At 38.4% G+C, this 24,177-nt stretch overlaps 1 protein-coding gene across 1 annotated transcript in view; it reads left to right on the top strand.

Annotated features, from left to right (window-relative positions):
• KCNQ5 (potassium voltage-gated channel subfamily Q member 5) overlaps nucleotides 1–24,177 on the top strand; it is a 715,330-nt gene that overhangs the window by 648,134 nt on the left and 43,019 nt on the right. The window lies entirely within an intron of this gene.

The raw sequence follows: 24,177 nt of genomic DNA, 5'->3' as shown, positions 1-24,177 counted from the left end.
ACCTGGCATAGAATAAGTTGTAATAAATTTTATTGATTGATTGATTTGTGACATTTTCTTTGAGCTACAGAAACATTCAGAATGTTAGCCATGGATATCAATGTATATAACAGGTGGGCGATCAGATGATAATAAAAAGCTCTGGATTGCTTTGCAATTTTCACTGCAACAAATTAGAAGGAGTACATGAAAGCATACTCAAGCCTTTCTCTTTGAGTAAAGATTGTAAATATGACAATATATACAATTAAGAAGAACAAAGAAAACAAAATGGTTTAGCATCTTCCTATTTTCTTTATGAGCCATTACTAAGCCATTATTGTGAAAGAATCATCAATTTTTGCTGTAGAGAAACCAGACTAATTGTTTTTAAAAACCCTCTGATGCTACATACCATTACTCAAAATATAAAGTCACCTTTTTTATGTCAGCAACTAGTCCACGAAATTTTGACAGTATTTTTGCAGACTATTTTTCAAACTCTAGCCTATAAGAAAAATTAGTTGACAATTGTTAACAGAGAATCCAGGAATATAGAAATAGGTGGCACACAATTTGCTTAGCTTAAGATGCCAAGATAATCTATGACTTAGGGGTTCAGTCAATGCAAAGAATGGCTTTGATCTTAAAGAGAAACTACTCAGTATCTTACACAAGTAAGTAGTATCTCCTTGTTTAATTGTTCTAGTGTTACTGAACATTGCTGATTGGCAAGTGTAAGGACAAAATAATTCAAGGGTGCTAAACCACAAAATTCTCTTGTTCATTTCTTCTTGTTCCATATTTTGATAGACATAGTTAAATTATAATTATGATAAGGTACCCACAGTATTAATAATTGGTATTGAGGCATGCTCAGCAACTAGGTGGCACAGGGGATAAAGTGTCAGCCCTGGAGTCAGGAAGACTCCTCTTCCAGAGTTCAAATCTGGCCTCAGACACTTACTAGCTTCATGACCCTGAGCAAGTCACTTAACATCTGTTTGCCTCAGTTTCCTCATCTGTAAAATATGGATAATAATAGCACCTACTTCAGGGGTTGCTGTGAGTGTCAAAGGAGATAAAAATTATAAAATGCTTAGCACAGTGCCTGGCACATAGTAAGTGCTATATAACAGTTAGCTATTATTATTAAGGCCTCCCGAACCAGGGAACTAGGAAATATAGGGACATATTCCTACTCCAAGAAAAGCCAGAAGCTTGAGATAGATGCTACAAGGCAATAATCAGCTCTTGAGGGCACTGGGATGAAGGTCCAAAGACGGAGGGTGACATCTGCATCAGAAGCATCAGAGTTCGAGGGTTGTGTAATGAGATGTAACCTGAGTCAGGCTAAACAGGAGTTCAGTACCAGGACAGTTCAGGAGATCTGAGTTCCTGACAGAGTTTACACGCTGTGTGGTGCTTTCCTTCTTGTGGGATTTTGCATGTTTTTGTATCTAAATAAATGCTTCTCTTAACTTGGAGGGCACAGGTCTGCATTCTCGGTGTCTTGCTCAGTTCCTCAGGCTCCTCACACATCCACTCAGTTGTTAAATCATGGTGTTTTTATTTCCACAACATCTTTTGCCCGCTTCTTTCCATTCACGTAGTCCCTGCCATCCTTCAAGCTCTCATCATCTCTCACCTGGCTATTGCAGCAGCTCTCTAATTGGTCTCTCTGCTTCCACACACTCTTCTCTCCTATTTATCTTCCACTTAGCTACCCAAGGGATTTTCCTAAAGCATAGAGGACTGATCAGTAAGATACACTGGTTCTTAATACCTCAATATACTTTATATACTGTATATAAAGTATGTATATATATATAATATATATAAAACCCCTTTGTTTATCATTTAAAGCTCTTCATAAGCTAGATCTAACCTACCTTTCTGGTCATATTAGAAACTATTCCCCTTCATCCACTCTGTGGATAAACTGACCTTCTTACTGTTCGTCACATAAGAGACTTCATCTCTCATTTCTATGCCTTTACTTTGCCTATTCCTCACACCTGACAAGCACCCCCTTCTAACTTCCACCTCTTTTAAAAGTCCTTAGCTTCTTTTAAGGTTCAACTGGAGATCCACCTTGAATATTAAACCTTTCCTGATTCCTCTCAACTGCTAGTGCTTTCTCCCAACAACTACTTTATATCCGTTTTAGGTAAAGCATTATAGATGGAGACTTGACCCTCTAGTGTCAACAAAACCTGGGTTCAAGTTCTTCCTCTGACACAAAGTGGATTCTTGTTTCCGATCTTTTTATACATTACACTCTACCTCCCCCAAGTATTCTTTGAGCCAATGACATTGGCCTCCTTGCTGTTATTCAGACTGGACACTTCATCTGCAGTCTTTGGGCATTTTCGCTGACTGGCCCCCATGCCTAGTACTTTCTCCATCTTCATCTCTGCTTCCTAGTTTCCCTGGTTCTCAAGTCTCAGCTAAAGTTCCACCTTCTGCAAGGAGCTTTTCTTGATTCACCTTAATTCTAGCACCTTCTCTCTATTGAATATCTCCAACATATCCTGTATATCTCTTGTTGATATATAGATATTTGCATGTTGTCTCACCTATTTCAATGTGAGCTCCTTGAGATCAGGAACTATCTCTTGCCTTTCTTTGTATCCCAGTGCTTAACACAGTGCCTAGCACAGAGTAGGAGCTTAGCAAATGTTTACTGATTAACTGACAACATGGGTGGTAAATCACTTAACCTCTCGTTGCTTTAGGTAATTAAGAATATTAGTCTAAGAAAAGGTGCTTACCTAAAGAGAGAGTTTCACATTGGAGAATTCCCCTTTTCAAGAAAATCTCAAAGTGAAGTTATTATCCCTATATAGACTTTATATGTACATGTTTTCTCCATTCCCTCTGCCCTTCCCCAAAACTGTAAGCCCCTTGAAGGCCAGGACTATTTCACATCTGTCTGTGTATCACCAGTGCCTAGCCCAAGGCCTGGCTCATAGTAGCCACTTAAAAATATTTGTTGATGAGTGAGATAGGCCAGACTTTCCATGTTCCCCTAAATTATCCATGTCTAAGCAGTTTCCCACCAACAATAGCATTACTCTCTAAGAAAATGGCCATCTCTAAGCAGTGGCGGTAGAACATACTATTCTCTGGGCAGAAACAACAGGTGGGAGAGGCATCTTGGTGTAGAGCAATGGGGTCAAATTGAAATAGAAACAAGAGCCACTAAACTGTACATAAGGATCCCTGTGAGCTTCATATTGACTGACCAAATAGCATACCACAAATTATAATTAATTATACTTAATATAATAATCGTATAATCATTTATAATTAATATAACTAACCACATAGTATAATATCACTACATTTTACTGTATTTTTATTTCTTTTGTAAATATCTCCCAATTATATTTTAATCTGATTCCAGGCCACACCAGGGACTGTTGTAGACATGTTTGACACCTCTGATGTCATTGATAGAGACCTGATTCAAATCGGAAAGGCTCAGGTTCAAGCCTTGCCTCTGACATACACTGGCTGGGTAACCCCAGACAAGTCACTTAGCCTCTTAGTGCCCCCAACGAAACACTGAATCTGTAAATTGCAGATCAGGTGCAATCTGCATTGGGAGAAGGAATTTCTTCTCCAGGATTAAATCGAAAATCCTGTCAAAAAAAAAAAAGCAAAAACAAGTGGGAATTCCTGAGGCAACGCAGTCATAAGGGATAATTATGAATTATTATTTACAATGAAATTATTACTGTAAAAAAAAACAAGCTTTGGCCACCTCCTAAAGAAGAGCAGGGTTTGGTGTAATGATGAATGCCTGCAATCCTAGGTATTTATTAATGGATCATTTGACTTCAGGAGTTCTGGGCTGTAGTGGGCTAAGCCAACCAGGTGTCTTCACTGAGTGTGGAATCGTTATGGTGAGTGCTACCACCTCCAAAGAGGGAGCCACCAGGTTTCCCAAGGAGAGGCAAACTGTTACAGGTCATAAATGGAGCATGTCAATGCTCCCATGCCAATCAGTAGTAGGATCAGCCCATGAGTAGCCCATCTACACTGTCAGCCTGGGAAAGATGGGGAGATTCAATCTTTTAAAAGATAGGGGACCGCTAGGGCAATATCTCCCACTTATTTCACTCTACCTCCACTCGTTTTACTAATAGGAATGACTGCTAAAATTCTCTATGGTAAACTATGCACTCAAAGATTATTATAAGTAAAAAATATATTTCAGCAAGTCTAATAACAGTAGACCTGTGAATAATTGTAAAGATGCATGGCAAAGGTTACCAGTCCTAGCTCTCCACTCCGGTGTTGCTAAGTATAGCTTCAGAAAAATTTACCTGGCCCTGGAACCTATATGTCAGCAGTGCCTCAGGTCAAAAGCATCCCCTTCAGTTCTAGATTCAATGATCTCTTTCTTTTGAAATCTTTTGAAAATCATTATTTATTTCTTTATTTGTAAGGTTCTTTTCTTTTTACATTGAGTTCCAAATTTTCTCCCTCTCTCCCACCCCTCCCCCACCCACTAAGGCAAGCAACCTATCAGTTATACATATGAATTCATGCAAAACATATTTCTGTATTAGCCATATTTCAAAAAAAAAGCAAGAAAATCAAGAAAGCGAGAGAATTATACTTTGATTTGCTCTCAGGGGTCATCAGTTGTCTCTCTGGAAGTGAATAGCATTTTTTCATCATGACTCCTTTGGAATTGTCTTTGATCATTCTCTTGATCAGAGCAGCCAAGTCTTTCACAGTTGATCATCATTACAACAGTACTGTTACTGTGCACAACCATCTCCCAGTTGTTCTCACTTCATCTTGGATCAGTTCATGTAGGCTGTTGTCATGTTTTTCTGAGACCACCTCCATTGTCATTTCTTATAACATGATAATACTCCATTACAATCATATGCCACAACTTGTTCAGCCATTCCCCAATTGACAGGCATCCCCTCAATTTCCGATTGTTTGTCACCACAAAAAGAGCTGCCACAAATATTTTTGTACATATAAATCCTTTTCCTTTTTCCTTGATCTCTTTGGAATACAGACCTAATAGTGGTATTGCTGGGTCAAAGTACATGCACAGTTTTATAACCCTTTGGGCATAGTTCCAAACTGTTCTCCAGAATGGTTGGACCAGTTCACAACTCCATTGATGGTCTCCTTCAAAGAGAAAGCTAAACAAGCAAAGATTTTTTAACACCATAGAGAGAACCACGTAGTGTATACTAGTAGAAGGACCAACTTGGGCTCTCTGAGAATCTATTACTGTATCTATAAAATATGTTGTTTTAGGTTCATCCTTTTTCCTGTGTCACATGTCTTAAAGCTTTATTTGATTTGAATTATTGTCAGTGTATTTGTGATTGAGAGAAAATACTTAGCTTAACAATCTCTCCAACCTAGGCAGATTCTCTGGGACCCCACTTTGATCATGGGCAGGGGGGACCAATAGGATCCCAAAAATTTACATCTAGTGGGCAGCTAGGTGGTACAAGAGGTAGAGCACCAGCCCTGGAGTCAGGAGGACCTGAGTTCAAATCCAGCCTTGGACACTTGATACATTTACTAGCTGTGTAACCTTGGGCAAGTCACTTAACTCCAATTACTTTGCCTTCCCCACTCCAAAAAAAAAGAGAGACAAAAATTTACATCTAGGAGGGAATCTAATATGCATGTAACCCAATATCCTCATTTTAGAGATGAGTGCTAGACTCCTCCAGATTAGATGGCTTTCCCGGATTCAAGCTGATGGACAGTACAGCAACCCCTGGTTCCTGATTCCTAGGCCAATATTTTTTTTCCTACTATTTTTATATATTTCTAAAGCTTCAGAAGCCTAAACAATTGTTAGGTCTCCCTCATGTCACTTGTCCCTACTATTTGCTTCCCATGTCCCAACACTGACCCAAAAACACACATACATATATTGACATATGAAAAAGTGTTCTGTTATATATGTCAGACACTAAAATGCAAGAAAGGAAGTTGAAGTTAGGACCAAGGACAGGCTGACTAGAGTGAAAAACTTAAATGGAAAACGAGGACAGCTGAGATGAATAATTCAGTGGCTTTTTAAAGTCTCAGGGTGACTCATAAGACCCCTGCCCCTTCTAGTACTTAAAGAACCTCCAACTGCCCAGAACTGACATAATGAAAGTTTCCTTTTATGTAGTATTTTAAGGTTATAAAAGATGATCCTCACAATAATCCCGTAAGGTAGGTAGTAAAAGTAAAATTATATCCACTTTACATATGCATAAACTGAGGCTCAGATTTGCTTTGGGAAATGAAATCAGGTCTCCAAGTTCCATACTCTGTTCACTACACTAAGCTTCCCTCTCACAGTAATTTTATGGTAAACTAACAGTACTTTCTATATTAATTATCTCTGAATTAATAAATTTACATAGTAAAAATACTATAATTGCATCTACATCAGTGATACTAACCCTATTGCCTATGATAAATTTTTAAGAATTAAAGTTATCACAATAATTATCAGTTGGTGCACACCTATAATTTCATTACTATATAGAATTCCCTGTATGGAAACTTTCTTCATGGGTACAGATTGGCAATTTATCTGAGCCAAGAAGACCTGAGTTTGAATGCTGGCTCAAATATTTAACCTCTCTCAATTGCATCATCTGTAAAATGGGCATAATAGAACTCCTACCCTATACGGTTGTTTTGAGCATCAACTGAAATAACACATATAAAGTGCTTTGAAAAAAATGTAAAGTACATTATAAATGCTAGCTGTTATTGTTATACCCTATGCCGTTCTGCCTCTCCTCACAGTAATTTATGAATGTATGTAATAAATTAGAATTGTGGTTTCCCTTTGAAAACTCTTCTGCATAAGACTGCTGATACCAAGCATGCAGTCTACACACATGAGCTCAGGACATTTCTTTTCTTCTTCATTTGCCAGCCACCATTTTCTTTTAAATATGTCAGCAGAACATGATATAAAAGTGGCATTCTGGTGGGACTATGTCCACAAATGTCATAGTAATATCATTAGTCTATCCACTTTTTCCATTTGGAATTCTGCTAAAATTGAGTGGCAGTGAGTCAGGGCAGCGGATAGAAACCCTGGGCCTAAAGTCACAAAGGCTGAGTTCAAATCTGGCCTCAGACATTGACTAGCTCTTTGACCTTGGGCAAGTCACTAACCTTAATCTGCCTTAGTTTCATCCATTGTTAAATGAGAGTCATGGTAGCACCTACCTCCCAGAGTTGTTCTGAAAATCAAATGAGATAATATTTATAAAATGCTTCATATAGTGCCTACACATACTTATAAATGCTTGTTCCCTTTCCCTCTTCTCCCCACCACCTAAAATTTATATTAATAACAGTTGACCAAGTTACTGGTTGGGAATCAGAGTGGTACAACAGAAAGGGTGTGAGATTAGCGGTCAGAGGTCGTGGGTTTGAATTCTACCTCAGAATTCTTGCTTGTTGGACAGCTTAATTAAAATAAAAGTTTCTCTCCATTCATATTTCCTCAAATAGCATCATGAATAGACATTTGGTTTATATGACAGTTTGTAATACAGTTAGGATTTAAGAACCTTTCCCTTTGTAGACCTGTGCCTCATTAAGCATTTTCATGAGTTAATTGTGTGATCTTGGGCAGTTTCTTCTTCTATTAAATGAGTCTATGATCTGTTCTAGCTATATTTCTGTGATCAATCAACAGGCATTTTGTTAAGTACTCCTATGTACCAGGCACTGTGCTAAGTGCTGAGGTTCAAAGACAAAATTGAAATGATGCCTCTCTTCTTTTTTAAAGTTTTTTATTTTATTTTATCAGAACACAAATACAAAATAGAGAAAAGAAACAAAAACATATCATAAACTTAAATATTGAAACTTAAACATAAAGAAAGAAAAAAAAGCATGTCATGTGCATAGCAGAACATAGGAGAGGATTCTAAATATGTAACAATAAATTTTCATTTCAAGAAAGCCTGTATGATAAATGATACACCTTGTGTTGAGAATTGTCCATCTTTTCTTTGCTTCCTTATGTTTTCTTTTGTTCTCTACTGTGAACTTTTTAACTTTGTTCTTTTCCCCTCCCCCCACCCTCCAGAAGGCTACAATATAATTTAGATATACACACATACGGATATATACATACGTATGTAGACATATACTTTCCCAAACATACTCTACTCCTGATTTTTGTTTTTTGTTTGTACTTATCTTCTGTTTCCTATCCCTCCTGCCTCCTCTACTTTACTTCTACCTGCTACATTGCCTTCCTATTACTTGCCTTCCCCCCTCTAAGTATCCCTCCCCTATCCTCCCATTCCCATTAATCTAAATTCCCTTTACCCATTCCCTCATTCTCCCCTCTAAAAATCCCTCTCTCATCCTAATCCCTCCCTTGTCCTCTCCCCCCTCACTATACCTGTACCATTTTATTTCTCATAAATTTAAAAGACTTTTATACTCTTCTAAACATGTATGTGTTGTTCCCTCTTAAACCCATTCCCAATGAAAGTAGGTTACCAGAACTACCAACCCTCCTCCGCCATCTAAATTCTCTATATCCTTTCTTCCTCTTGTACCACTTTTGTATAAAATACTCTTTTTTAGCTGTTTCTAAATGGTTTTACTTTTTAAACTCATATCATAGTCAGGTTTATCCCCCTCTTTCTTATGAGTTCGACAATATTAATAAGAATCTCAGACATACATTTTACATTTTATGTTATATAAAAGGTAAACAGTCTGTCCTTATGAATCCCTTATAGTCAGTCTTTGGTGTGTACCTTATGTTTCTCTTGTTTCTTGTACGTCAAATCTTCTATTGAGTTGAGTATTTTTTTTTAACAAAGTCTTGAAAGTCTGAGGGTTTGTCAAATGTCCATTTTTTTTCATTCAAGGTAATACTGAAATTCGAAGGGTATGATATTTTCAGCCGGAGACCCAGGTCTTTTGTTCTTTGATATATTGTGTTCCAAGACCTGTGGTCCTTTAATGTCTCTGCTGCTAGGTCTTGTGTAATTCTACTTGTGGCACTATCATATTTAAATTGTTTTAATCTTGATGCTTTTAACATTTTATCCTTGAGCTGGGGGTTTCAGAATTTGACTATGATATTCCTATGAATTTTCCTCATAGTATCTCTTTTAAGTGGTGTTCGATGGATTTTCTCTATTTCTACTTCCCTGCCTTGTTCTAACACTTTGGGACAATTTTCATTAATTATTTCTTGTATTATTGGATCAAGATTCTTTCTTTGATCATAACTTTCAGTTAGTCTGTTTATTTTTATACTTTCTTTTCTTGATCTATTCTCCAAATCTGTTGTTTTTCTAAGATGTTTCACTTTCTCTTCTATTTTTTCATTATTCATGTTTTGTTTAATTATTTCTTGATGTCTTATAATTTCCCTGGCTTCACTTTGCCCAATTCTAGTTTTCAAGGTGTCATTTTCCTCCTTGAGATTCTGGATCTCCTCTTCTAATTGGTTGACTTTCCTTTCATAACATTCTTGTTTTTCTTGGATTTTTTTTTTTTTTTAGTTTTTCCTCCATCTCTGTCATTTGATTTTTAAAGTCTTTTTTTAAGATCTTCTATAAATTCTTTTTGGGCAAGTGACCATTTGATGTTGCTCTTTAGGGGTTTCTTTACTTCATTATCCTCCTCTGAAGATGAACCCCAGTCATCTCTATTCCCATAATAGGTTTCTATGGTTGGATTCTTTCTCCTTTGCCTGTGCATTTTTTGTGGTAATAGCTTGATTTTTGTAATCACCTCTAGCCCTGGGGTATGGGAAATGGCACCTCTTGCCCCAGATCTCCAGTTCTCCCTTCTAGCCTGGAACCAAAGCCAAACCTCCAACCTCCTGTAAGTGCCCACAGCCAGGGGCTCTCTGTCTCACTGCTTCTGCGCTCACCCTGCGTGTGCTGGTTCCTTCTCGCCCCCACTGCTCTTTGCAGCACAGCTGGGTCTGGCATTCCTCATCAGCAGAGGTTCCCTCAATCTTCCTGACCTCAAACACATAACTCCCCTCACTATCCCAGGGTAAAAAGTTCCAGTGGCTGGGGTGAAGGCAGCCTCTCAAACCAACTAACCCCAGGACATGGAACCCCAGGAGAGCTTGGAATTTTCTGACCTACTCTGCCATCTTCCCAGAATCCTCTCTCAATGCCTGTCTTTAAAGAGCTTATGTTCTGCTAGGGGAGACAACATGTGGATGTATTGTGTATATACACATTTGTATGTGCATACATAAATTTTTGCACATGAATATATCCATATATAACAATATTTATATACATACATGCTTAATATGCATAGATACATATATGTACATATAGATACAAGCCTAAGTAACATTAGAGGGAAGGTGCTAGCAGTAGGTTTCCAGGAAACCAGGAAGAGCCTCCTGAAGAAAGAGGTGCTTTACACTGAGTCCTGAAGGAACTAGGGATTCCAAGAGGTAAGAGTGAGAAGGAAGAGTATTCCAGGCATGAGAGACAGCCAGTGCACATACATGTAGACAGGAGATGAAGCATTGTGTGTTGGAATCTGGCTGGTATGCATGGGCTGTAGCTGTATGGTTCAATTCCAATACCTTTGACCAGGTCACTGTCAAGCACTAGTCTTTCCTAAGATTCATAAATTTTCCAATGGACTCAAAGTTCATAACCTGTCTTATCTGCCCTTTTGCTTGGGGCTCTTCTCAATCATATAGTCATAGGTGAGAGCATGAAGAGGCTTTGCACTAGAGCCATGGAGAAGTGTGTTGAAAATGCCAATTAGAAAAACACTTGCTGGGAAAAATCCTAAAAACTTAAGTATTATTTGTAAAACTAAAACAGGATTCACTTTAATATTTATGTATACATTACCTATGCAATTTTTGTTGAAATAGCAAACACATTCCTGGTCATTTAGTATGTATTCCTGGATATATATAGATAGACAGATATATAAATGGATGATAGATAGATAGATGTGTGTGTGTTGCATGTGTATATTGTATACATGTATACATGTGTGTACATATATGTGCACATATATACATATATGTGCATATACATATGCATATACTATATAATATACATTATATATTACAATATACTATATATTTTATATAGTACATATAATCTAAATATTATATATTTATATATACTATATATTATTATATAATATAAAGTATGTACAGTATTTATATCATATGTAATATATTATATATTTATATGTTATATAATGATTTAACATTATATATAATGCATGTACATATATGTATATGTAATATATACATATATTATATAGAGTATATATCTTGATCATGTAATATATATTTTTGTTTCAGGCACTAACACCCAGAGCAAACCACTGGCTATGAAATTTTGTGTCTTTCAGGGTATGGTCCTTCCTTATACAGTCCCATTGATGTCAAGTAGATGTTTGTCCAAAAGGTCCACAAAGAATGTATTTATAACCCCCACAATGTTGAAAACTTTCCTGTACAGTAAAGCAACAAAAAAAAAAATTCTGTGAATGTTTATTCACAATTGTCCAACTAAAACTAAGCCACTGACGTGCCCTTGAGTATGGGATAAATTCTTTTTTGCTCAGTCATCTCAGTCGTGTCCAATTCTTCATGACCCCATTTGGGGTTTTCTTGACAAAGATACCGGAGTAGTTTGCCATTTCTTTCTCCAGCTCATTTTATAGATGAGGAAACTGAGGCAAACAGGGTTAAGTGACTTTGTCCAGGGGTCACACAGCTAATAAGTGTCTGAGGCCAGATTTGAACTCAGGGAGATGAGTCTTCCTGACTCCAGGTCCAGCCCTCTATCCACTGCGCCGTGAAAGGTAACACCAAAGGTCAGTTGGTTAAAATACCAATTTCTAAATCACTACCTTTATCTTCCAGTGGAGGCAGTAGAGCTCAGGAGGCTCTGGGTCTGCAGAACAGGGCAGCTGGGAATACCAGTAGGATTCCATCAATGAGTGTATATTCATTGTGTTCTCAGAATTCCAACTTCTCAGACAACTAATTTAAAAGATGCCTTCTGTTCATCAAATAGCATCATGAGGGTACAAGAAAGCAAGAGTAGAAGGACACAGGACCTCCAACCCCATCAAACCCAACTCCAGTATTTTACAGTTGGGGAAACTGAGACCTGGGGAAGCTAAGTACCTTATCCAAGTCACATAAGTATTAATTTTCAAAGATGGAATGAAAGTGTGCAATAGAGTAAGGATTTGAGTAACTTTCTTCATGTAAACGTTTTGTGCTCTATTAAATATTTTCATTGACTAACTTAACTTTGCCACTGGACAAAAAGAAATAACTGTTACTTTGCCATTGGGGAAAAAGAAAAATTTTGAAAATTTAGCATATGAGTAGAAGGGGGGGAAAGTTTCAAAATTCAGAAAAGTCACTCAGCCAGTTATTCCAGTTATACCCTAACATAGGGGTTCTTAACTTCTTTTGTCATAGACCCCTTTTGCAGCCTACGAACCCCTTCTAAATAATTTTTCATTGAATTTTTCATTACATCCAAAATTGAAGGAAATGCTCAATTTCAGAAGTCAGTGAGAATAGAGATGTAATAGGTTTTGTTTTTTATTCAAGTTTGTAGGACTCCTCCCTGCAAAGTCTATCCATGGTGGGTCCTAGGTTAAAAACCCCTACTATAAAAGGAAGGTCCCCAAGTCCCCACTCCAAGAGGACCCTGAAGTAAAGTGCTAGTGGCAGAAACCTTGATAATCTAAATATTTGTGTATCAGATTTTATTAAGAGTATCTTTGTCTGCAAAATAGAAATTTCACTTGTATACTTCCTTAAAAAAAAAGACTATAGAATTATTGGATGCATGGCAGGTTATATATCACGTATCAGAATAGGGAAACTGTACACAAAGAAAAGGACATTCAAATCAATTCTTCAAGCATTTATTACCCACTTTTTATGTGCCAGGCACTATGCTGTGAGCTGGGAAAACAAAGAAAAATGAGCAATTCCTGACCTCAAGGATCTTACCTCCTCCTAGGGAAAATAACACATGCACACGTAATAAGATATAAAATATGTACAAAGTCATTTCTGGGAGTAGGAAGAGCTAACAACTGGCCCCTTTCAGCCTACCCTGGCCTCTTCCTTTTCTAATGTTGTTCAGCCATTACAGTTTTATCCAACTCTTCATGACCCCATTTTGGAGTTTTCTTAAGAGATACTGGTGTGGTTTGCCATTTCCTTCTCCAGCTCATTTTACAGATGAAGAAACTGAGGCAAACAGGGTTAAGTGACTTGCCCAGGGTCGCACAGCTAGTAAGTGTCTGAGGCCAGATTTGAACTCATGAATATTAGTCTTCCTGATTCTAAGCCTGGTGCCATCTCCACTGTGCTACCTAGCTGCCCCTTCCCTTTAGTAGTTCTTCATAATTGGGCCCCCTCCCATCTACCCTGGTCTCTTCTCTTTCCAGTCTTAGACTTTACTCCCCCGCACACACCGTAACTGCATTCCTCACCCGGCACACTGCATCTGCCATCTTCATTCTTCATTGGTTGTCCCTCATTCCTGGAGTTCTCTCCTCAATACCCTAGCTTCCTTCATAACTCAGCTTAAATTGTACCTTCTCTAAGAGGCCTCTCACTGTCCTCCTCAACTGTTTTTCCTTTGAAATTGCCTCTCATGTACTCTGTACATTCCTTGTGTGGACCTAGTTGTCTACACGTTGTCTCCCCCACTAGAAGGAAAGAAGGAAATGAGCGCTTACTAAGTGCCCCCTATGTGCTGGGCACTGTGCTAAAAGCTTTACAAATATTATCTCATTTGATAACAGGACAACTCTGAAAGGTGTGTGCTATCATTAGCCCCATTTTACAGTTGAGGAAACTGAGGAAGATTAAGCTTAAGTGACTTACCCAGAGGGACACAGCTAGCAAGTGTTTGAGGCTGGATTTGAATTCACTTCTTGAAGGCAAAGACTGCTCTTGCCTTTCTTTGTATTTCCAGTATTTGTACAGTCCCTGGAACTTTAGCACCTAATAAATGCTTGTTGACCAACTCAGTATTGATTAATTTTTCTTTTTAAAAACCCTAATTATAGAAATAGTTGGCATTGAAGAAGCCAAATGAAAGAGAGATTGGCAATTTCTTTACAGTGATCCATTTATAACACCTCATCATTCTATAGCACTTTGCTCTCTTTTATTATCTTCTCTGCCAGGGATGCTTTTCACTGTCACCAAAAAGCCATCTTGTGTGTTAGCCAAGAGACATTCAAGTTCTGTTCACTGTTGAAAGACTAGCTAGAAAATCCAGGGTGTAGGAGATCATTATACATGATTACAGACACACGGTATCTGTAAGGACTAACTTTGATAGACTTGACTCCTCTCATCACTGCAAGGTTCAAAGACAGCTCCAAAAGACTCATGATGGAAAAAGCTATGCACATCCAGAGAAAGAATTATGGAGTCTGCATGCAGATTGAGGCAAACTTTTTGCTCTTTTTTTTTCCTTCTTTTTTGGTTTCGTTTCTCCTCTCTCACAATTCATTCCATTGGTCATAATTCTTCTTTACAAATGGACTATTATGTAAATAAGTTCAATGGGAAGGTATATGTAGAACCTACATTGGATTACATGCTGTCTTGGAGGGGGGAGGGAGAAGGAAAGGGAGGGAAAGAAAATTTGGAACCGAAAACCTTGTGGAACTGACTGTTGTAAACTAAAAAAATAAATAAATAATTTTATAAAAATTTTAAAAAGAAAGAAAATCCAGGGTGTGGGGGGGTGTTCAGAGAAGACTAGCACCTCTGGTGTGAGGGCTTGCTGAGTCCTTTTCAGGGCTGCTTATCCACCTTTGGTGTCCACCTGATTCACCCATCTCTCACCTGTGGCTCCAAGAAGGTGTGCATGTGCAACAGCCACACCCTGGTAAACCATCTCAGCAGCTAAACTAGGTTGAGGGTAACCAGTAGGCCTCAAACCTGTCAGTGAGTTAGGGGTATGTCTGCTCTAAGCATGTGAAGACTTTCCCCAGTCGATTGGGCAGATGAGAACAGTTTGTTCCCATGGCCATGAAGGCAGCTGAAGCAGTCGCTGGGGAGTGCTTAGTTAGAGCTTGGTCAGACTTCAAAGATGGCAAGGTTATCCTGGTCCATACTGGGCCACTGCCAATCTTCTTGATTCTTGTCCTGCCACTGGACTTCAGTGACTTAGAAAGAGAGTGTGGCTGACCACTTTGCACAACTCTGTCTCACTTAATTCCAGTTCACGAGCAAGTTAAGACATCGCCCATGATATCATTAGTCCTCTTTGAAAATGAGGGACAAATAACCACAGTTGGAAAACCCACATCAGTCAACAAGAACCTAGAAGGACAGTTGAAAGCAGAAGAAATTTTCTGAAGTATTTTCCAGAGCCCCTCACATGTGCCTCTGTGCCTCCAGCTAGAATTACTAAGATTGAGATGGAAATGTGGAGGGAAACATTAAAGATGATGTCCAAGCTGTGAATCTGGGTGCCAAGAAGATGGCAGTACACTCAACAGAAATAGGAAAGTTGAACGAGCCTAGCACGACCCTTGATAACTATGCATCATTTGCCACGTATCAGAGAAATTAGCTTTAAGCAAGGACGCAGGACCGCATACAGAAACAGTGCTCATGCATCAGGGCCCAACCAGCTACTTTAAATTCTAGTCGGAGATATCTTTGGTAAGAATTTAATATGATGTCTATATTTAGGATGTTATTTAATAAGAGTCAGGAAATGACAGCAGTGAGGGAAGGTAAAAGAAACCCAACCAGCAGAGGAAGTAAAGAGCTCTTGGAAAATGAATTGTAGTTCATGGCATGATGTTATGAATTAGTTTTCAACACCATAAGTAATGGTCACATCAAGGTACTCTCCTGCAATGTGATAGGGTAGAATTATTTCATGTGTCATTTAAGTTCCTGGAATTAAAATGTTTGGCAGCCTCCTGATCCTGTGTCAAGATGAGAAGGGACGTGAATTTTTCATGTGTAACAAGATAAGTAACTACTTTAAAAAAAGAAGAAGTAATCATCCAAGCATGAAGTGTATGGGTCAAAGGAAATACCAAAGGGTAAAGAAGACAGAACTGAAATGCAAGAGATTGATTATCCTAAAGCTGTTTCGTGGTTTGGTTTGGTTTTTTTTAAGTCTCCTTGGGATAATATGGTAGAGAGCTGCCACCAGTTCTTATAATTCTAAAGAGACTGAAGATCATTTCTTTTGCTTTTTTATAAGTCAGGACCAGCTGCTGCTGCTTTGTAAGGACACCATGTTGTCTCTAGTGAGCTTTCTGGGAAGGTTCCGTTGGCAAGAAAGAAGTCCTGTTTTCTTGGAGCATTGATGAATTCAAAGAGACAAACTAATTAAAAGATTTGGGAGATTTCCTTTGGACTAAAGAGGGAAATTTAGAGATCTTGGACTAAAGAGAAGCAGCATGGCTTACGTAATGGATAGACAGCCAGACACAGAGTCAGAAAGAACTAGGTTCAAGTTTTGCTTCTGATACATACTGGCTGGCTGTGTGGTCCTGGGCAAATTAATTAACCTGTCAGTGCTCTAGGTAACTCTTTAAGAGTATAAATTGTAGATAAGGTAGAGGGAGTTTCCTTACCTGGGAGTTCCCCACACTGATGAAATCACAGGTATAGTCCCTATCCTTATAGAAGGAAAGAGTAATCTATGTAGGAAGCAGACAGAAATACATTCTGACTCCCCCCCAAAAAAAAAATTCTTAATAAGAAATTAACAACAACAAAGTTCCAGCTAAAATCCCACCCTCTTTCCTGATCCCTCTAATGCTAGTGCTTTCCCTTTGCTGATTATCTCAAGTTTTCCTCATAGATATCTTGATTATACATGGTTGTTTGGATATCGTCTCCCCCCATTAGATTGTGAATTCCTAGAAATCAGGGACTGTCTTTTGCCTTTCTTTGTATCCTCAGTGCTTAAGCCCTCATTGGAACTATTCAGTAAATGCTTATTGACTGACCAACTGACTGACATTAAGATGGAATAGTCAGGCAGGAAGGGGATAATTTGGATCTGCCCACCATGCTTCTATTCACAGTTTTGAATTCCAGTGGAAAGAATTTGCAGTGGAAGCAAAATTATGGACTTTGGAAGCAACGAAAGACGCAGAATCCCAGTTTTTCAACTCCTTTAATAATTCCCAAGGTCCAAGCAATTATTTTCCCAGTATGCTATGGGCAAGGTACAATTTGATTCCTGAATTTCAAAATTCAGGATATAATTTCTACAGTTCCAAATAAAATTAAAAAATTTGAAAGCAAAATCCCAACTTGACTGGATAAGAAATTGAATGAATGCTTTTTTTATTTCCCTTCAATTTAAGACCAAGTCTTAGGACTTTTTATAGGTTCTTTTTATGGTCCCAACTTACCCTGTTGAAAACAAGAAAGCGTGTCTTACACCTCCATGTATCACCTACATTTATTGAGGTACTCAATCAATGTTTGGCAGCGACAGTGGTCATGGTGAACAACTCTGTTGTAATGAACAGAACAATGACTTTGAGGGATTTCACCCTATTGGCAATATAGATTGCCCTTCCAAATCATGTGCCAATAACATTAATATTAGTTGCATACAATGCCTGGCAGCAACACAGGTGAAATAGGTGGCAGACAGAAAACACTGAAGGACAGAAGAGGAGAGTCTGGAATTAAAAACTTTCTATACCTGTCATGACCCAATAGATAAGAGGCAAAGCAATATAAACAAAAAATCCATAAAAGAGTCTCAAACTATCAACAGCCATATAAAAATGTGCTCCAAATCACTAGTAATAGAAATGCAAATCAAAACAACCCAGAGGTTTCACCTCACACTCAGCCAAATGACACAGATGACAAAAGATGGTAATAATGGATATTAGAAGGACTGCAAAAGATGGATACATTGATACAGTCAGCTAATAGGCATTTAATTAAGCACCTATTATATGTCAGGCACTGTGCTAAGGGCAGAGGATATATAGAAAGGCAAAAAAAAAAAAGTCCCTACTCTCAAAGAGCTCACAGTCTAACGAGGAAGACAACATTCAAACAACTATATACAAACGAGACATATGTAGGATAAAGTGAGGATCATCTCAGAGGGAAGGCACTAAGAATAAGGACTAGGAAAGGCTTCTTGCAGCAAGTATGACTTTAGCTGAGACTTGAAGGAAGCTAGGAAAGCTAGTAGACAGACATGAAAAAGGAGTCAGTTCCAGGCATGGTGGACAGCCAATGAAATTGCCCAGAGTTAGGAGATGGAATGTCTTATGTTAGGAACAGCAAAAAGATCTATATTACCAGATCACAGGGTATGTGACAGGAGTGAGGCATAAGAAAATTGGAAAGGTAGAAAGGGACCAGGTTATGAAGGGGCTTTAAAGGTCAAACCTAGGACTTTATACTTTATCCTGATAGGAATAGGGAGCTACTGGATTGTTGAATAAAAATGTCCGTCCTGGGCTTAAGGAAGATCAATTTAATAGCTGAATGGAGGATGGAATGTTTGAGGAGACAAAATTTGGAGACCCACCAGCAGATGATTGTCACGTCCGGGCTTGAAGTGATGAGGGCCTGCATTAGGTCGTGGTGTATTGTTAGCGTAGCTGTGAATTGGCCCAACCATTCTGGAAAGCAATTTGGAATTATTCGAAGAGAATGATCAGACTCTTCCTATCCTTAGAATCAAAGTTTCCACCAGGATCGAGATTCTACCAATTTTACCCTTGACTTCTCTACTTGAACACTGGTATTGCCTAGTAGATAAAGCTAGAATCTAAAATAAAGAGACCGTATGATGTAGTAGGCATAGCGTATTGGACATGGGGTCTAATTACCTGCATTTGAATTCTGCCTCTGATGTTTACTAGTTGTGTGGTCATGGACAAGTCACCTTTCCTCTCAGAACCTCACTTTCCTCATCTTTAAAATGAGGACAATAAATAATATTTGTACTATCTACCTCAAAGGGTTGTGCTGAGAAAAGTTCATTGTTATCATCATCATCATATATGATATGATATGATATGATATCTCAACCTATTTCACTTTTCCATTGGTCCATTCATTTATTCCGGGTATATACCCCAAGGAAGTCAATGACAAAAAGCCCCCATATCCACTAAAATATTTATAGCAGTATTTTTATGGTAGCAAACACTGGAAACAAAGTAGATGCCCACCAACGGGAGAATGGCTAAATAAACTGTGATATATAAATGTATTGGAATATTACTCTGCTATAGGAAATAAATATGATGAGTGTAGAGAAACATATAAACATATAAAGACTTACATACAAAATGAAATAAAGAGGAAAATGTGTGTATACGTATATATATGATTACAACAATGTGAATGGAAATATCAACAATAAAACAATAGAAACTAAATACTCAGAAATTATAAATGTTCAAATTTAGTCCCAAAGAAGAGATACAAGAATACACCTACCTCAGCTTCCTTGCAGAGTTGGGGGACCAGAGATAGAATAATTCAGATAACATTTGGCTTTTTGAAACATTGGTAAATTTTTAAATGTTTTTTCTTTCCTTTTTTTTAATTGAGTTTTTGTATTAATTAATTTTTTTTTTTAGTTTACAACACTGAGTTCCACAAGTTTTTGAGTTCCAAATTTTCTCCCCCTCCTCCTCCCTCCTTTCCTCTCTTTTTATTCTTTATTAAAAGAGATGGCTCTCTTGGAGGAGATGACAGAAGGGATTCAATGAGAAATGTAGATGATGTAAAAACAAAAGCTATAAATAGCATTCATTTTTTAAAAAATTATTAATTTATTTTTTATTTTGTTTACAACACTCAGTTCCACAAGTTTTTGATTTCCAAATTTTCTTTCTCTCCCTCTTCTCCCCCCTGCCCCCCCAAGACAGCATGTAATTTGATATAGGTTCTACATATACCTTCCCATTGAACTTATTTACATAATAGTCTATTCGTAAAGAAGAATTATAACCAATGGAATGAATCATGAGAAAGAAGAAACAAAACCAAAAAAGGAGAAAAAAAAAAAGCAAATAGTTTGCCTCAATCTGCATTCAGACTCCATAGCTCTTTCTCTGAGTGTGCATAGCTTTTTCCGTCAAGAGTCTTTTGGAGCTGTCTTTGAACCTTGCATTGATGAAAAGACCATTCAGTTTCTTAAAAAAGAACGTTTCCACCCATGGATGATTATCAAATGGATTTGTTGGATTTTTTTTAAAGTCTTTAGGGATTATAGTGTAAGCACTTAATGTATGTACTAATTGCATCAAGGGCAGCAGGACTGACTGCTCAAGGTACTTAGGAACCAGAAAGATGGCATTTTCAGTATCTTAGTGGTTTTCAAACACATTTCAGGGAAAGGGAAGGGGAGAATCTCCATTCAGCTCTTAGGCCGTGACAACCAAGGCTGCATTTTCCACCATCTTTCCTTGCACCAACCCAAAGGGGATTGAGATTCTACCAATTTTACCCTTGACTACTTTCCCTGAGCATTGGTATTGCCTAGTAGATAAATCTGGAATCTAAAATAAAGAGACTGTATGATAGTAGTAGATATAGAATACTGGAATTACCTGCATTTGAATTCTACCTCTGATGTTTACTAGTCGTGTCATCATGGACAAGTCACCTTTCCTCTCAGAACCTCATTTTCCTCATCTTTAAAATAAGGACAATAACATTTGTACTAATTACCTCAAAGGGTTGTGTTGAGGAAACGTACCATATAAAAGTTCATTGTCATCATCATCATCATCATCACTATCATCATCATATATTATAACCCAACCTACTTCACTTTTCCATTGGTCCATTCATTTATTCAGTATATATTTATTAGGCATCAACTACGCAATGCACTGTGCTAGGAACTGGGTGGCTAGGAAGTGCAGGGAATAGAGTGCCAGACCTGGAGCCAGGAAGAGCTGAGTTCACATCCAGCCGTGGGCAAATCACTTAACCCTGTTTGCCTCAGTTTTCTCATCAGTAAAATGAGCTGGAGAAGGAAACAGCAAACCACTCCGGTATCTTTGCCAAGAAAACTCCAAATGAAGAGTTGGACATGACTGAAACAACTAAACGACAAAAACAATGAACCGGGAGAGGTACAAGATAAAAGAAGGCGGGTCTCTGCCAATAGAGGAGGTGACATGCGCATGAATAAATATGATGCAAGTTAGAATATAATCAACAGGCGCACGAGATAGAGGGCTATGATATCAGATAAGGGAGAGATCATTACCAGCTCGGAGATCAGGGCTTTCTGGAGAAACTGATATTATTTGACCAGGACCTTGCGAGGTGAAAATTTGGGGAAGGATTAGGTGCAAGGGCAGGTTGAGGAGGGAATACTCCTAGGCATAGGGAAAAAAAAAAAAAAACATGAACAAAGGCAAAAGCATCAGATTTGGGGGAAGGAAGTAAAAAGCCCAGTTCTGACTGGAGTACAAAGTACGTAAAGAATGATCGATTATGTTTGCCTGGAAAGGTTGAATTGAAACTAGATTGTGAAGGATCTCGAATGTCAAACTAAGGTCTGGATCTTTTTTTTTTTTTTTTTTTTTGGTTAGCCATCAGGAACCACTGAAGATTTTAAATCAGTAGTTCCAAATAGATGACTCTAGCTGGGATGGATTAGAAAGTAAAAAGTCTGGAAGAGGGGAGACTGGTTAGGTAATTGCAGTAGCCCATGTGAAAAGTCATGGCAGGGCAGCTAGATGGTACAGTGCATAAAGGCACTGGAGTCAGTAGGACCTGAGTTCAAATCTGGCCTTAGACACTTACTACTTTTACAACCATGATTGCCTCCAAAAGCAAAAAATTAAAAAGTCATGTAATAATAACCGCTGACATTTATATGGTACTTACTGTGTGCCAGGCACTGTGCTAAGCATGTCGCGGTTATTATTTCATTTGTTCCTCACAACAGCCCTGCAAAGTAGGTGTTTATTTTTAATCCCCATTTTATAGACAAGCAAACTGAGGCAAAGAGAGGGGAAGTGACTTGCCAGGGTCACACAGCTAGGGCATCTCTGAGGCTGGATTTGAACTCACATCATCCTCCTGACTTCACCAGGCCCGGCACTCTATCCCTTGTGCCACCTAAACTGCCTCTAAATTAAAGAGAAGCTGGATCCAAGAGATGTCGCATTTTCTTCACACGTAAGAACTAGGTTAATACCTGTATCTTGAAGTAACTATGAAAATGAATAGTAATGAAAACTCATTTTGAAATGTTGTCTATCATGTGCTTATATTACGGAGCCTGCTTAGAGTCTGCCCAACTAATGCAAAACATAAGGAAATAAAGGGAAGAGGGTATAGAAACATCTTGGTTTCCTACAGTATTAAATCTGATAAAATGTGGACGTGAATGTGCATTTGACAGTTTTTAAGGGAAGTTCTTACTATACATAGTATTCAAATGCTATATTTAGAATGTTTCATATGTTATCTACTCAGAAGAAAATGTCAAGGTCTAATGCTTAGGCATCTCCCAAAAACTCCCTAATGGCCCACCTGTAGATTCTCTGCTCTGTAAACTGCGAGAACAGCAAGACTAACAACGGACATTTATAATTCACTTTAAAGTTCAGAGAGCACCTTATATGCATTAACTCCTTTGAACCTCACAACCTTTTAAGTTAAATACTATGGATATTATTATCACCATTTTACAAATGAGGAAAACAGGCACCTGCCCAGGGTCATAAAGCTAGGAAGCGTCTGAGTCAGGACATTAACCCAGGTCTTCCTCAGTCCAAGGCTGGAGTTCTAGCCACCATACCATGCTACAGTTACATGCAATGTACACTTTATCAGTACTCCTATATTTTTACCGTCTCCAGCTCTCTCTATCTCTCTGCCTGTCTTTCTCTCTCTCTCTGCCTGTCTCTCTCTCTCTGTCAGTTTCTGTCTGTGTCTGTGTCTGTCTCTCTCTGCCTCTCTCTCTCTCTCTCTCTCTCTCTCTCTCTCTCTCTCTCTCTCTCTCTATCTGTCTGTGTCTGTGTCTGTCTCTCTCTGCCTCTCTCTCTCTCTCTCTCTCTCTATTTCTGTCTGTGTCTGTGTCTGTCTCTCTCTCTCCAGTTCTGAAGACACTGTGGTTCACAGAACTGCTTTAAGGATTTTCCATAGTATGCTGCGGTGCTGTGGACTTGGGTTCAAGACGTAGTTCTGCCACTGACAGCTAGGTGGCAAAGTAGATAGAGTACAGGGACTGAACTCAGGAAGATTCTTCTTCATAAGTTCAAATCTGCCCTCAGACACTTCCTAGCTGTGTGACTCTGGGCAACTCACTTCAGTCTGTTTGCCTCAGTTTCCTCATCTGTAAAATGAGCTGGAGAGGGAAATGGCAAACCACTCCAGTATCTTTGCCAAGAAAACCCCAAACGAGTCAGATATGACTGGAAATGACTGAACAACAACAAAGCTTGAGAAAATCATTTAGAATTGTCGGACTTCCTCTCTTGCTGTGTCAGTGTATTACAGAGTATGTGAGGAGAGTAAGGTATAAGAAAACTGGAAAGGTAGGAAGGGGCCAAGCTATGAAGAATTGTAAAAACCAAACAAAAGATTTTATATTTTATCTTGATGGGAACAAGGAACCACCAGAGTTTATTGAATAAAAAGGTAATATGGTCAGACCTGTGATTAAGGAAGATTAATTTGACAGCTGAGTGGAGAATGGATTAGCATGGGGACAACCAGGTAGGCTATTGCAACCCAGAGACATCTAATACTGTGTTAAACTTTGTGACCCTGCTGTGAAGAAATACAGGAAGGGAAATGACAGCACAAAGAGACCAATTTTTTTTAATCAATGAATCAACACTTATAAAGCTCCTGCTATATATCAGGCATGTTGCTAGGTGTTTGAACTGCTAAAGACGGAAAGTAAGTTCCTGACCTCAAGAATCTTACAATCTGCTGGGGAAGACAACATGAACATATATAAAAATCTGCAAAATATGAAGAAAACAAATCGAAAATAATTTGGGAGTGTTGAGGGGAGAGACACTGACTGGCATGTAGAGAAGGCAGAAAAGGCTTCGGGTAGACAGTGGTGCAGACAGGTTAGTGGCACAGTGGACAGAGTGCTGGGCTTGGAATCAGGAAGACTCAATTTCCTGAGTTCAAAACTGGCCTCAGATACC

Source organism: Trichosurus vulpecula, chromosome 7 (genome assembly GCF_011100635.1).
Source record: "Trichosurus vulpecula isolate mTriVul1 chromosome 7, mTriVul1.pri, whole genome shotgun sequence".
NCBI lineage: Eukaryota > Metazoa > Chordata > Mammalia > Diprotodontia > Phalangeridae > Trichosurus > Trichosurus vulpecula.
Note: the sequence above shows the minus strand (reverse complement) of the source record. Positions and strands in the feature narration are given on the sequence as shown.